Raw genomic sequence first — 14,812 nt, forward strand, 5'->3', positions numbered from 1 at the left:
GCCCCCCGTCTATGCTGTAACGGAGAATTTTAATGTTAATATTGACTGTGAGAAGTGGAGAGGGTCAGCAGCTCGTAAAGGCTGTAACCCCCCGGAATGTTCCGGGCTTAGTTTTCTGGAGCAATGGGAGCAAATTGGAATGTAGATGTTGGATAAAACAGGTGATATTAAAGTGGCCACCGGCCGGATTGCCCACAGCCCTTTCAGAGTCCGACAATTCAATGCCCAGCGTTTCATGCCTCTAATTTCATCCCATTGCCCCAAATATAGGGGCTGGTTCAGCACAGTGGGCTAAATCGCTGGCTTGTAATGCAGAACAAGGCCAGCAGCGCGGGTTCAATTCCCGTACCAGCCTCCCTGAACAGGCGCCGGAATGTGGCGACTGGGGGCTTTTCACAGTGACTTCATTGAAGCCAACTTGTGAGAATAAGCGATTATTATTATTAAATAGACAGGAACGTTCTCTAACGACGCCCGGGGGGTGGGGGTGGTGGGGGTGGGGGGGGTCAGTTATCACAGGGCACCGATTGAAAATGATTGACAAAATAACAGGAAGTGACATGAGGTGAGGAAAAGTGTTTCTGCATAGGTGGTGGACGGGGGAGGGGGATCATTTGGGTGTCTCGACAAAAGGGCTGGCACTGACAAGATGGGACCGAATGGCCACCTTCTGTGCCGTACTGTTCGAAGGAAGTAGGATGGTATTTCTAAGAGAGATTGCCCTCCGTCTGTACTGTACCTTTCTGCGGTTCTATCGTACGTTTTGGAACAGGCAAGGGAACTGGCCACCCGAGAGCCAGTGGTGAGGGCCCAGAATTCGCCAATGGTTGGGATTCACGATTCCCCCTGGCGGCGCGCCCCACCTCCGGGTTTCCCGGTGGCGTGCAGCGGTTCCGATGGAAAGTGGGCAGACCGAGCTGTTGGTCAGCTCCCCTCGTAGTTCCTCCGTGGTTCAGTGTCGAATCTGCTTTGATGACGCACCCTTTGGATGTTTTGTTGAGTTAAAGGTGCTATACTAATACCAGTTGTTGCAGATGGAGGATGCTGAGAAGTTTGTTGTGAAGGTGGAGGAGAGGGGTGGGTGGTGGGGGTGGGGGGGGGGGGGGGGGGGGGGGGGGTCACAGACCAAGATTTTGATCTAAATAAGACTGCGTCTGAAGGATGAGGTGTGAAGTGACCGTAACTCGCTGAGCGAGACATGTGAATTAACAGAGAGAGTGGGAGGTGCCGGCACATTATCAAACCATAAAAGGTAATTAGCTGCGCAGTTAAGCAGCGAGGATGTAAGATATATCAAAAGCAAGGAGAAGCTTGCACAAATATAAGCGGAATCTAGTGGACTGGGTAAAAGCCAGGGATAGGAAGTAAGCAATAAGCTGCGAAAAATAATTTGCAGGTTTTGCAAATTTACTGAGGAAGACGGGCGGTGGGTGGGTAAATATAAACCCACTGATGGCAAACGTCGGGGTGCTGCGTTGGGCAATAAAGAGGTGGCCGCCTTCTGAATGAGGACTTGGCAGAAGAGGAAGAAAACGAAATGGCTTTGATATGACAGGGGTTAAACATAAAATTTGGGAGGAAGTTATTGGATTCTGTGGCTCTGAGTTCTCATGTCCAAGAAGACAGGCAACTCCCTTTTCAAATTAGTTATTCAATCAGCATTCTCAGAGAGAATGTTCCAGAACCTGACAACTCTGAGTGACAAAGTTCTCTTCCTTTCGCCACTGGATCATTTCCCACTGATTGTAACTTGATGGGGTTTGATTTTCCGTTTGGGGCTAGGAGCAGGGTTCCCCGTTCCCCCGTTCGGAATCGATGATCGGGCGGAGACTCCCTTTTGACCCCAAAATCGGGGGGGGGCGGCGCCTGTTTGATGCAGCTTTTGTATCTTCCGCCCCCCCCCCCTCCGAAATGGTGTCACCGGAAGGCCCTCCCCCGATGCTCCGCCCTCGATGGGCCGAGTTCCCCACCACGCGGTTCATGTGCGGTCTCAGCCATGCGGGAACCCGGCGTGGTGGCAGCGGACTGTGTCCGGCGGGGCCACAGTCGGGCGGGAGCCGTGTTGCTGGCCAGGGGTGGGGGGGAGGGCTGGGGGGACTGGTGGGGGATGGCCAAGGGGTGACCAGGGGTCGGCAAGGGGGGGGGGGGGGGCACTATCAGGCAGGTCGAGTCGGCGAACGGCGCCATAATTCAGCCCCGAACCCCACTACCCGCACCGAACATCAGCTCCCCACCCCTGGGTCACCTGGGTGTCCCCTACCCCCAAGTACGGGGCGACTCAATTTCCCAGTACCCCTATAATAGGGAACCCCCCACATGGAGCCCTGTTATAGGGAGACCCACCCAGGGACCCCTGACCAAAGGGAACCCCCACATGGACCCCTTAAATAGGGAGACCCCTACACGGACCCCCTGATTAAAGGAACGCCCCCACAGATCCCCCCCCCACACCGACTCCCCCCCAGCCCCCAGAAAAGAGGCCTCTGTGTGGAAGCTAGAGAGCAGTCCAGCCAGGGGCAGTGAGAGGAATTACCGCTGGCACATTGGGGTAAGGTCGGGTGGTCTTTCAGAGGGCTGGTGCAGACTCAGTGGGCTGAATGGCCTCCTTCTGCATAGTAGAGATTCTATGATCTGCCAAGCTTTTGCCCACTCACCTAACCTGTCTATAACCCTCTGTAGACTCTTTGTGTTATCCTCACCACTCGCCTTCTCACTGTACATTCACTGCCCTCGTCCAAGTCATTATGTATTCGAAACAATTGTGGCCCCAAAACTGATCCCTGCAGCACTCCACTAGGTAAAGGTTGCCATCCTGAAAATGCCTGTCTTATCCCAACTCTGGGGGCAGCACAGTAGCATAGTGTTTAGCACTGTTGCTTCACAGCGGCAGGGTCCCAGGTTCGATTCCCGGATCGGGTCGCTGTCTGTGCGGAGTCTGCACGTTCTCCCCGTGTCTGCGTGGGTTTCCTCCGGGTGCTCCGGTTTCCTCCCACAAGCCCCGAAAGACGTGCTTGTTAGGTGAATTGGACATTTTGAATTCTCTCTGTGTACCCGAACAGGCACCGGAATGTGGCAACTGGAGGATTTTCACTGTAACTTCATTGCAGTGTTAATGTAAGCCTTCTTGTGGCAATAAAGATTATTATTAGATTATTATATCAGTCAACCAATCCTCTATCCATGCTAATAAACCACCCCCCAATACCATGGGCTTTTATCTTATTAAGTAACCTTTAGTGCTTATCAAACACTTTTTAGAAATCCAAGTATATTACATCTACTGGTTCTCCTTTATCTATCCTGCTTGTTACCACCTCAAAGAATTCTAATAAAGTTGTCAGACATGATTTCCCCTTCATGAAGCCATGCTGACTCTGCTTGGTTATATTATGTATTTCTAAATGTTCTGTTATTATATACTTTATAATGGACTCTAACGTTTCCCCAATGACAGAGGTTAAGCCAACTGGCCGATAATTATTGTTTTTTGAATAAAAGTGTTACATTGGCAATTGTCCAATCCTCTGGGTCCACTCCAGAATTTAAGGATTCTTGGAAGATTGCTCCAGTGCATCCACTATCTCTGTAGTTTTGATTTTATTTGATTTGATTTATTATTGTCACATGTATTAGTCTACAGTGAAAAGTATTGTTTCTTGCATGCTGTACAAACAATGCATACCGTACACAGGGAAGGAAGGAGAGACTGCAGAATATAATGTTACAGTTATAGCAAGGTGTAGAGAAAAGATCAACTTAATACGAGGTAGGTCCATTCAAAAGTCTGATGGCAGTAGGGAAGAAGCTGTTCTTGAGTCGGTTGGTACCTGACCTCAAACTTTGGTATCTTTTTCCTGATGGAAGAAGGTGGAAGAGAGTATGTCTGGGGTGCGTGGGGTCCTTAATTATGCTGGCTGCCTTTCTGAGGCAGCGGGAATTAGAGACAGAGTCAATGGATGGGAGGCTGGTTTGCGTGATGGATTTGGCTACATTCACAACCTTTTGTAGTTTCCTGCGGTCTTGGGCAGAGCAGGCTCCATATCAAGCTGTGATACAACCAGAAAGAATGCTTTCTATGGTGCATCTGTAGTTGCTTTCTTTAATATCCTGGGATGTAACCCATCAGGTCCAGGGGACTTATTGTCCTTTAACCACATTAGTTTCCCCAATACTTATTCTCTCGTGATTGTTATTTGCAGAGTTTTGACAGAGTAAATACGGAAATACCATTTTTCAGGTAGGTCAGTAAACAGATGACAATTCGCAAAAGGAAGAGTTTACAAAAGAAAAAGTTTTCACATAATGAGTTGTGTTGTGGAATGTTGAAAGGGTGACGGTAGCAACTTCAACAGTCACTTTCAAATGAAACTCAAATAAATTCTTGAAAAGGAGACATTTCAGGGCGATGAGGAAAGAGCAATGGAGTGAAATTAATTTGATAGGACTTCGAAAGAGCTAGCACAGACACAGTGGGCCAAACGGCTGCCTCTGTGTTGTACTATTGTATGATTCCAGAAATAGTATTTCACCAGGAAGCAGGGTGAGGTGGAATAATGGAGGGATGCTGCCATGGGTACAAAATGGGCGCAAGAGCCTCCATCCGCTCGCTCCTGTCTCCCAATCTTCTGTCCCTCCACTCAAAGACATTTTGCTTCTAGATTTATGAGTTTCGACCCTCCCAAACGACAGAGGTGCACAAATCGTACCTTCTTGCAGCCAGTGCTGAGATCTGTGCCACACTGAGATATGGTGACAGCAGAAAAGGGGCTGTAATTCTCTCATTAACAGGCCATGCAAGATGGTGGGGCCAAGGCATTGCGAGCTTGATGTTTCAAACCTCCCAGTGATTGGGATGTCCCCTGGGGGATACGTTCCAGATGTGGCACTGGGAGAATATTGTGGGCTGTGGTTGTAGCAGCAAGATCCATTCACCCATCACCCATGTGTTCACCGATCTACACTCGCTCCCAGACCGTCAACACAATTTTGAAATCCTCGTCCTCGTTTTAAGATGCCTCCAAAACGTGACGGCCCTCCCACCTCTAATGTCTGTAATCTTCTCCAGGCCCTCCTGAGACCACTTTAATTCTGGCCTCTTCCACATCCCTGTGTTCCTATTGCTTCACCTTCTGACTGCGTCTTTAGCAGCTTGGACCCCTAGCTCTGGAACCCCGGGCGGAATTCTCCGACCCCCCGGGGAGTGGGAGAATCACCCGGGGCCGGCGTCAATCCCACCCCCGCCGTGGCCCGAATTCTCCGCCACCCGGGAATCGTCGGGGGGGGGGGGGGGGGGGGGGGGGAATTCGCGAATCGCGCCGCACCGGTCGGTGGGCCCCCCGTGATGATTCTCCGGCCCGTGATGGGCCGAAGACCCGCCGCTGACAGGCCTTTCCCGCCGGCGGGAATCAAAGCACGTCTGGTGCTGGCGGGATTGCACGCGCCGGGGTCCTGGGGGGGGGGCGATCTGGCCCCGGGGGGGTGCCCCCACGGTGGCCTGGCCCGCGATCGCGGCCCACCGATCGGCGAACGGGGCCTGTGCCGTGGGGGCACTCTTTTTCTTCCGCCTCCGCCACATCTCCACCATGGCGGGTGGCGGAAGAGACCCCCTCCCCCGCGCATGTGTCGGGATAACGTCAGCAGCCGCTGACACTCCGGCGCATGCGTGGACTTCCGCCGGCCGGCGAAACCCTTTCAGCCCCGGCTGGCGTGGCGCCAAAGGCCATTTGCGCCGGCCGGTGGAGCGGAAACCACTCCGGCGCGGGCCTTGCCCCTCAATGTGAGGGCTTGACCCCTAATGGTGCAGAGAATTCCACACCTTTGGGGAGGCCCGAAGCCGGAGTGGTTGGCGCCACTCCACCACACCGGGACCCCCCGCCCCGCCGGGTAGGGGAGAATCCCGGCCCCCGTCCCTACACATCTCTACCTCTCCTCACTCCTCCAAGCCACTCCTTTAAACTTGCCTTTTAGACCAAGTACTTGCTCATCTACCTAATATCCCCTTTTGACATTTGGGGCGAGATCTACCACCCGTATTGCTCCCGGAAAGCAGTGTGGTGAGGCTGATGGATGCTGGGAAATCCCACTTCCGGGATCTACCCGGCTCGTCACGCCTGGCGAGATCTGGCACAGATCTCGTGAGCCGTCACAATATAAATTAGGGCAGCACGGTAGCATTGTGGATAGCACACTTGCTTCACAGCTCCAGGATCCCAGGTTCGATTCCCGGCTGGGTCACTGTCTGTGTGGAGTCTGCACATCCTCCCCGTGTGTGCGTGGGTTTCCTCCGGGTGCTCCGGTTTCCTCCCACAGTCCAAAGATGTGCAGGTTAGGTGGATTGGCTATACTAAATTGCCCTTAGTGTCCAAAATTGCCCTTAGTGTTGGGTGGGGTAACTGGGTTATGGGGATAGGGAGGAGGTGTTGACCTTGGGTAGGGTGCTCTTTCCAAGAGCCGGTGCAGACTCGATGGGCCGAATGGCCTCCTTCTGCACTGTAAATTCTATGAATGCTCCCCACTGTAGGCGGGATCACTTCCTGGCAAATCTGCATATTGGAGTGAGACAGCTAGTCTCACTCTAACGTGCGTTCCCGAGATCTAACCGAGACGTTGGGATCTAACCGCCATTACCTCGGAGACCTCGGGCGAGCGCCGTTCAGTGCTGGTCTCCAGGGACGGCATTCGTGAGGTTTCACAGGGGATCGCAGGCCCTCAGGTGTTTGCCCGCTGAGCTGGCTGGTCAACGCAAAAAACGGGACTAAATGCAGCCTCGGCCTAGCGTTCTCCGCTGAGGCCTCTGATCTACCCGCATGGCCGTTAGCGTGGTGATTCCTGGCACTCTGGCACACGCTGTGGGACTCTGATCTACCCGCATGGCCGTTAGCGTGGTGATTCCTGGCACTCTGGCACACGCTGTGGGACTCTGCTGCCATTCAGGTAGATCACGCCCCTGGTATCAGATTATCCTTGATATCGCTCCTGTCAGGGGCTTTGAGACATTTTACCATGTTAAAAGTGCTACATCAGTGTGCAGTTGTGGTGGAACACGTTTAATCCTTTGTCATCACTGTGTACAGCTGTGTTCGAGACGCCTGCCAGCTTTAAGCAGATGTACCAATGACAATGCCGCCAACGAGTAATAAAAACACTCACTGCCTAACAACTCCCTAGGGGTTAGTGTAGGAGGAGGTGTTCCTCAAACAGGCAAGCTGCTACAATTCCACCTTGGACCGGCACTCCAGACAGACATGAAGAGTAAATTCAGGCTCAGCTTTCGGTCTGTGACACTGCGGTGGGAAAGATTTGCCTGTTTCTTGGGGCTGTATGTGGAAACCTTGCCGAGACGGACAGTGTAGTTGGTATGTGTCCCTCACCTTTCCCAATGTTTTAGCCGTGTATTCATTGCAACTTCCTGAAATGTTCCCTGTAAAAATTGTTCTGCATGACTGCTTTTTTCAACACGTGTTATATCTAAATGTTTTTTTCGCTGCTGTGTGTTATTTAACATGATGTGGAGATGCCGGCGTTGGACTGGGGTGGGCACAGTAAGAGGTCTTACAACACCAGGTTAAAGTCCAACAGGTTTGTTTCAAACACCGGCTTTCGGAGCGCTGCTCCTTCCTCAGGTGAATGGAGAGGTATGTTCCTCTCCATACCTCTTCATTCACCTGAGGAAGGAGCCGTGCTCCGAAAGCTGGTGTTTGAAACAAACCTGTTGGACTTTAACCTGGTGTTGTAAGACTTCCTATTTAACATGGAATCGGCTCTACACGGTATATTCCAGGCTCCTGTGTGGATGCACAAGCACAATTTCACAGAAACATTGGGTGTCAATTTTACTTTTTCTCTTCAATTCCCTGAACCCCTTCCTACATCGAGCTTTTGCACCTTCCTGCATGTCCCTCCTTATAACCCACCTTGTTTCCATCCAGCCCTCTCCACTGTGCTCTCTCACCTCGGGTTATCTGTCTGCATACCTCGCCCTATGTACCTCACTCTCCCTCCCTCCTTCGCCCTGTATCTCATTCACTCTCTCCGCCCACCTTGCTGTTGTTCTCTTGGTCATCCCCTCTCTCGTTCAGCCTTTCTCCCCGACACCCTCTGCTTCCCCTGCCCCTTTGTCTCACTCTTTCCATTCCTGTTGGTGGTGGTGGGGGGGGGGGGGGGGGGGGGGGACTAGACCTTTAAACGGGAAGTAAACTTTGTCGGAAAGTGTCACACAGGGAAACGTTCTTGAGGGGTTTCCCAGGAGAGATGAGCTCACAGATACTGCATGTAGAAGGTTGACGATGATGCAAAATCTGAAGTATTTTTAATATTTGAGGCATTTCAATTTTTTTCTGCGATGCATTTGTTTTTCACCACAAGGGGGGAAGGCCCAGGAGAAACTGTGATGTGGTGAACACTGTCTGATGATACAATTTGCCAATTCTCGTTAGCAGAAACCGAGACTACTTTAAGCAAATGAGACAGTTTGACACAAATAACTGTTCCGATGCAAAACTTGCCTCAACGTGTCTGCAGTTATCAGCTGAGGCTCAGTGTGGGTAAGGCTCGCATTCCTGAGCTCAGAGGTTGGGAGTGCAAGTCCCGCTCCAGAGACTTGAGCTCTAAAATCTAGACTTAATCTTGTGCAATGCTGAGGGAACGCTGCACTGTCCAGGCACAATCGCTCGGATCCGTTATCAGGCCCAATCCCTGTCTGCCCTCCAAGGTTGAGATAAAAGTTCCCACGGTTCAATGAGAAGAGCAAGGGAATTGTACCCAGTGTCCTGGCCACCATGCATCCCTCAGTCAATACCACAAAAAGGGGTTGATCTAGATATTGCCGTATAACTGTTTGTGGAAGCTTTGCTCTGTCCAAATTAGCTCCTGTGTTTCCAACATTGTAACATTTCATTGCTACATTTCAAAAAGTGCTTCATTGCCCGTGAAGTGTTTGGGGACATGTTGAGGTTGTGAAAAGTATTATCAAAATGCAACTTCCTTACTTCTGTTAAAAGCTTTCAAAAGTATTGATTAGTTCTTGTATAAAATCTCGCATTGGACAATTTGGAACTCTCAGCATTTTGCAGCCCATTGTCAGGCCTACAGTGTCACAGAGTTTTTCTACAGCCTGGAGAGAGGCCGTTCAGCCCATCTTGTGAATAATAGCCATCAAGAACCTATTTACTCTCATCCCATTTTCCAGCACTTGATCCGTAGCCTTGTGCGCTGCGGCGTTTCAAGGGTGCCTCTAAATGCTTCTTAAATGTGAGTGTTCCCACCTCTACCAGGCTTTCAGGTAGCGAGTCCCAGACTCCCACCACCCTCTGGGTGAAAATGTTTCCCCCCTCATCTCCTCTAAACCTCCTGCCCCTTACCTTAAATCCACACCCCCTGGTTACTGACCCCTTCACTAAGGGGAAAAGTTTCTATCTATGTCTCTCAGAATTTTGTACACCTCAGTCAGCCCCCCCTCCCCCCCCCCCCAGCCTTCTCTGCTCCAAGGAAAACAGCCCCAGCCTAACCCGCCTCTCTTCACAGCTGAAATGCTCCAACCCAGACAGCATCCTGGGGAATCTCCTCTGCATTCTTTTCTGGTTTAGCACAGGGCTAAATCGCTGGCTTTGAAAGCCGACCAAGGCAGGCCAGCAGCACGGTTCAATTCCTGTACCAGCCTCCCTGAATAGGCGCCGGAATGTGGCGACTAGGGGCTTTTCACAGTAACTTCATTTGAAGCCTACTTGTGACAATAAACGATTTCAATTCATTTCATTTCATTTCACGTCGTCACGTCCTTTCTATAGTGTGGTGACCGGAACTGCACCCAGTACTCTAGCTGTGGCCTAGCCAGTGTTTTATTCGGCTCCATCAGCCTCAGTTAGTAGAGGCAAGTATGCCACAAGCCACCTTATCTACCTGTCCTGCCACCTTCAGAGATATGTGAACCTGCACACCTAGGTTCCTCTGGTCCTCTGTACTTCCTAGGGTCCGACCATTCATTGTTTATTCCCTTGCCTTAGTTAGTCCTCCCACAATGCATCACCTCACGCTTTTCAGGGTTAAATTCTATCTGCCACTGTACTGCCCGTCTAACCGGCCCATCCATATCGTTTTGTAACCTGAGGCTTTCCTCCTCACCATTTACCACACCACCAATTTTTATGTCACCTGCTAACTTACTGATCATATCTCCTAAATTCAATACAAACAGCAAGGGAGCCAGCACCGATCCCTGCGGCCCACCACTGGACACAGATTTCCAGTCACAACAACAACCTTCAAACATCACCCTCTGCCTCCTGCCACTCAACCAATTTTGGATCCAATTTGCTAAATTGCCCCGGATCTCATGGGCTCTTACTTTTTTGCCCAATTTCCCATGCGAGGCCTTGCCAAAAAGTCTTACTGAATTCCATATATTTGTTATTTACAGCACAGAAGGAGGCCATTCAGCCCACCGTGTCCGCACCAGCTCCCAAAAGAGCAATCCAGATAGTCCCATTCCCCAGCCCTATCTCCGTACCCCTCTAAACTCGTCACTTTCAAATATAGATCCAGCTCTCTTTTGAAACTTCCTGTGGAATCCGCCTCTACCACCCTCCCAGGCAGCGCATTCCAAACCCCAACAAATCTCTGAGTAAAGACGTTTTCCCTCCTCTCACTCCGAGCTCTCTTGCTGACCACCCTGAAATTGTGACCCCTCATCACTGACATACCAATCAGTGGAAACAGAATAGCGACTTTACCCTGTTAAAATTGTTCAGAATTTTGGACACCTCAATAAGGTCGCCTCTTAATCTTCTCTGTTCCGGGGAAAACATGCCCAACTTCTCCAGTCTGTCCTTTTATCTAAAATTCCTCATTCCTGGTATCATTGAAGTAAATCTCCGCTGCACTCTCTCCATGGCTTTAACATCCTACCGTAAAGGTGCCCAGAACTGAACACAGGGGCTGGTTTAGCACACTGGGCTAAATCGCTGGCTTTGAAAGCAGACCAGCAGAACGGTTCAATTCCCGTACCAGCCTCCCCAAACAGGCTCCGGAATGTGGTGACTAGGGGCTTTTCACAGTAACTTCATTTGAAGCCTACTTGTGACTGTGGTGGTATGATTTGCATAGCTGTCTGCCATTGGTGCAGAACACCGGCTTACCATTGGCCCTGGTCGGTCATGTGCCTCTCGACCGATTGGTTGAGACCAGTCATGTGACGGCTCTCCGACTGGTCGAGAGGCTGAGTTAACCACGCCTCCATACCGAGGTATAAATAGTCAGAACGCCCGGCTGTCGTCCATTTACTGTAGTCGACTGCAGGGCTAACTTCTAGCTGATTAAAACCTAACTTCTGTACAGCAACTCGTCTCGCGTTCGATTGATGGCTCATCAGTGACAATAAGCGATTTTCATTTCAATAATCCAAATGTGGTCTGACCAATGATTCCTAGAGGTGTCACATCACTTCCTTGCTTCTATACTGTCGAGGGACTTCTCACAGGAACTTCATTGCAGCATTAATGTAAGCCTACTTGTGATTATTTACATTTACTCGATGCCTCTATTTATGAACTCAAGGATGCTACAAGCCTTCTTAACAACTTTTTCAACCTGCCACTTTCAGAGAATTATGCACCTGCACACTGAGGTCCCTCTGCTCCTGTACTCCCCCCAAAGTTGTACCATTGAGCCTATATTGTCTCCCCATGTTTCTTCTACCAAAATTTGTAAATTCTCTGTAAATTTAGAGATTTTACCTCAATACCCACCTCAAAGTCATTTATATAAATCAGAAGAAGCAAAGGTCCCAACACTGAGACCTGGGAAACACCACTTTCAACTCATCTCCCTTGGAGAAATGCCCACCTATACCTACCCTCGGTTTCCTATCTCTGAGCCAACTTCTAATCCATGCTGCCAAGGACCCATCAATCCCAAACATTTTTAATTTGCTAACCAACCTGCCACGTAGCACCATATCAAATCTTTCTGAAAGTCCAAATATACAACATCCACAGCATTACCCTTATCTACTGCCTGTGTCATCACCTCAAATAACTCAGTTAAATTTGTCAGACATGGCCTGCCCTTGACAAAGCCATGTTGACTGTCTTGCATCAACTTACTTTTTTCTCTAAGTGTGTATTTATCACATCCCGTATCATGGCCTCCATCAGTTTTCCCTCTCTTGATGTCAAGCTGGCAGATCTGTAGTTTCCTGGGTTATCCTTTGCCCCTTTATTAAACAACGGTGTCACATTTGCAACCCTCCTGTCCCCTGGGACTAACCCTGTGTTCAGAGAGGCCTGGGAAATTTCTGTCAAAGTTTATGGGCCTCACTCTATCCTTCACTAATCTTTTAGCATTAATACGCTTGAAGAACATTTTGCTATTTGTTTTGCGCAGCCTGCCATCCATTCCCCATGCTTCCTCATGGCCTTCCTTATTCCAGCCTTAGCCTCTCCCCTTCATTTGAGACACTGGGCGAAATTCTCCGACCCCCGCAGGGTCGGAGAATCGCCTGGGGCTGGCGTAAATCCCGCCCCCGCCGTGACCGGAATTCTCCGCCACCTGGCGGGGGCGGGAATCACGGCGCGCCGATCGGTGTGCGCCCTGCGGCGGGACTTCGATGGGTCGAATGTAATGCGACATGAATCCAAGATCCCTGTTGAGGCCGCACTCATGTGTGTGGAACTTAGCTATAAGTTTCTGCTCGGCGATTCTGCGTTGTCGCGTGTCCTGAAGGCCGCCTTGGGGAACGCTTACCCGGAGATCAGAGGCTGAATGCCCTTGACTGCTGAAGTGTTCCCCGACTGGAAGGGAACATTCCTGCCTGGTGATTGTCGCGCGATGCCCGTTCATTCATTGTCGCAGTGTCTGCATGGTCTCGCCAATGTACCACGCTTCGGGACATCCTTTCCTGCAGCGTATGAGGTAGACTACATTGGTCGAGTCGCACGAGTATGTACCGCGTACCCGGTGGGTGGTGTTTCCACGTGTAATGGTGGTATCCATGCCGATGATCTGGCATGTCTTGCAGAGATTACCCTGGCAGGGTTGTGTGGTGTCATGGTCGCTGTTCTGAAGGCTGGGTAATTTGCTGCAAACAATGGTTTGTTTGAGGTTGCGCGGTTGTTTGAAGGCCAGTAGTGGGGGTGTGGGGATGACCTTGGCAAGATGTTCATCTTCATTGATGATGTGTTGAAGGCTGCGAAGAAGATGTCGTAGTTTCTCCGCTCCGGGGAAGTACTGGACGACGAAGGGTACTCTTTCAGTTGTGTCCCGTGTTTGTCTTCTGAGGAGGTCGGTGCGGTTTTTTGCTGTGGCACGTTGGAACTGTCGATCGATGAGCCGAGCGCCATATCCCGTTCGTACGAGGGCATCTTTCATCGTCTGTAGGTGTTTGTTATGCTCTTCCTCGTCTGAGCAGATCCTGTGTATACGGAGGGCTTGTCCATAGGGGATGGCCCTTCCAGTCGGGGAACACTTCAGCAGTCAAGGGCATTCAGCCTCTGATCTCCGGGTAAGCGTTCTCCTAGGCGGTCTTCAGGACACGCGACAACGCAGAATTACCGAGCAAAAACTTATAGCTAAGTTCCGCACACATGAGTGCAGCCTCAACCGGGATCTTGGATTCATGTCGCATTACATCCACACCCCCACCATCTGGCCTGGGCTTGCGAAATCCTACCAACTGTCCTGGCTTGAGACAATTCACACCTCTTTAACCTGGGGTTAGCCCTAACTCGGGATCTGTAATGATTTGATTACCTGCAAATGCTCGCACTCTAAGCATTGTCCAGCATCTCTGACTTTGTCTATATAAATGTTTCTGGAACATAGCTCTCCATTCACCTGAGGAAGGAGCTGCGCTCCGAAAGCTCGTGTTTGAAACACACATGTTGGACTTTAACCTGGTGTTGTAAGACTTCTTACTGCCACTCTCTCCCCATAGCCCTGTATCAATCCCAAACTAATCCCACTGCCCCACTCTTCCCATAGTCCTGTATCAATCCCAAACTAATCCCACTGCCCCACACTCTCCCCATAGCCCTGTATCAATCCCAAACTAATCCCAATGCCCCGCTCTCTCCCCATAGCCCTGTATCAATCCCAAACTAATCCCACTGCCCCACTCTCTCCCCATAGCCCTGTATCAATCCCAAACTAATCCCACTGCCCCACTCTCTCCCCATAGCCCTGTATCAATCCCCAAACTAATCCCACTGCCCCGCTCTCTCCCCATAGCCCTGTATCAATCCCCAAACCAATCCCACTGTCCCACTCTCTCCCCATAGCCCTGTATCAATCCCAAACTAACCCCAATGCCCCGCTCTCTCCCCATAGCCCTGTATCAATCCCAAACTAATCCCACTGCCCCACTCTCTCCCCATAGCCCTGTATCAATCCCAAACTAATCCCACTGCCCCACTCTCTCCCCATAGCCCTGTATCAATCCCCAAACTAATCCCACTGCCCCGCTCTCTCCCCATAGCCCTGTGTCAACCCCAAACTAATCCCACTGCCCCACTCTCTCCCCATGGCCCTGTATCAATCCCAAACTAATCCCACTGCCCCGCTCTCTCCCCAGAGCCCTGTATCAATCCCCAAACTAATCCCACTGCCCCGCTCTCTCCCCATAGCCCTGTATCAATCCCCAAACCAATCCCACTGTCCCACTCTCTCCCCATAGCCCTGTATCAATCCCAAACTAATCCCACTGCCCCGCTCTCTCCCCATAGCCCTGTATCAATCCCAAACTAATCCCACTGCCCCACTCTCTCCCCATAGCCCTGTATCAATTCCAAACTAATCCCACAGCTTGCTCTCTACCCATAGC

At 50.8% G+C, this 14,812-nt stretch overlaps 1 protein-coding gene across 5 annotated transcripts in view; it reads left to right on the forward strand.

Moving 5' to 3' along the window:
- The window catches only part of LOC119979635 (probable G-protein coupled receptor 132), a 76,672-nt gene that overhangs the window by 23,346 nt on the left and 38,514 nt on the right, over positions 1-14,812 (forward strand). The window contains exon 1 of one of the 5 annotated variants that reach the window (XM_038822181.1): positions 7,230-7,355. The exons of 3 other annotated variants lie outside the window; for them this stretch is intronic. The gene's annotated coding sequence lies outside the window, so the exon portion shown is untranslated. Of the gene's footprint in view, positions 1-7,229; positions 7,356-14,812 lie in introns of those variants that run through there. One more of the 5 variants, XM_038822163.1, reaches the window with a different exon arrangement.

Source organism: Scyliorhinus canicula, chromosome 2 (assembly GCF_902713615.1).
Source record: "Scyliorhinus canicula chromosome 2, sScyCan1.1, whole genome shotgun sequence".
Classification (NCBI taxonomy): Eukaryota; Metazoa; Chordata; class Chondrichthyes; order Carcharhiniformes; family Scyliorhinidae; genus Scyliorhinus; species Scyliorhinus canicula.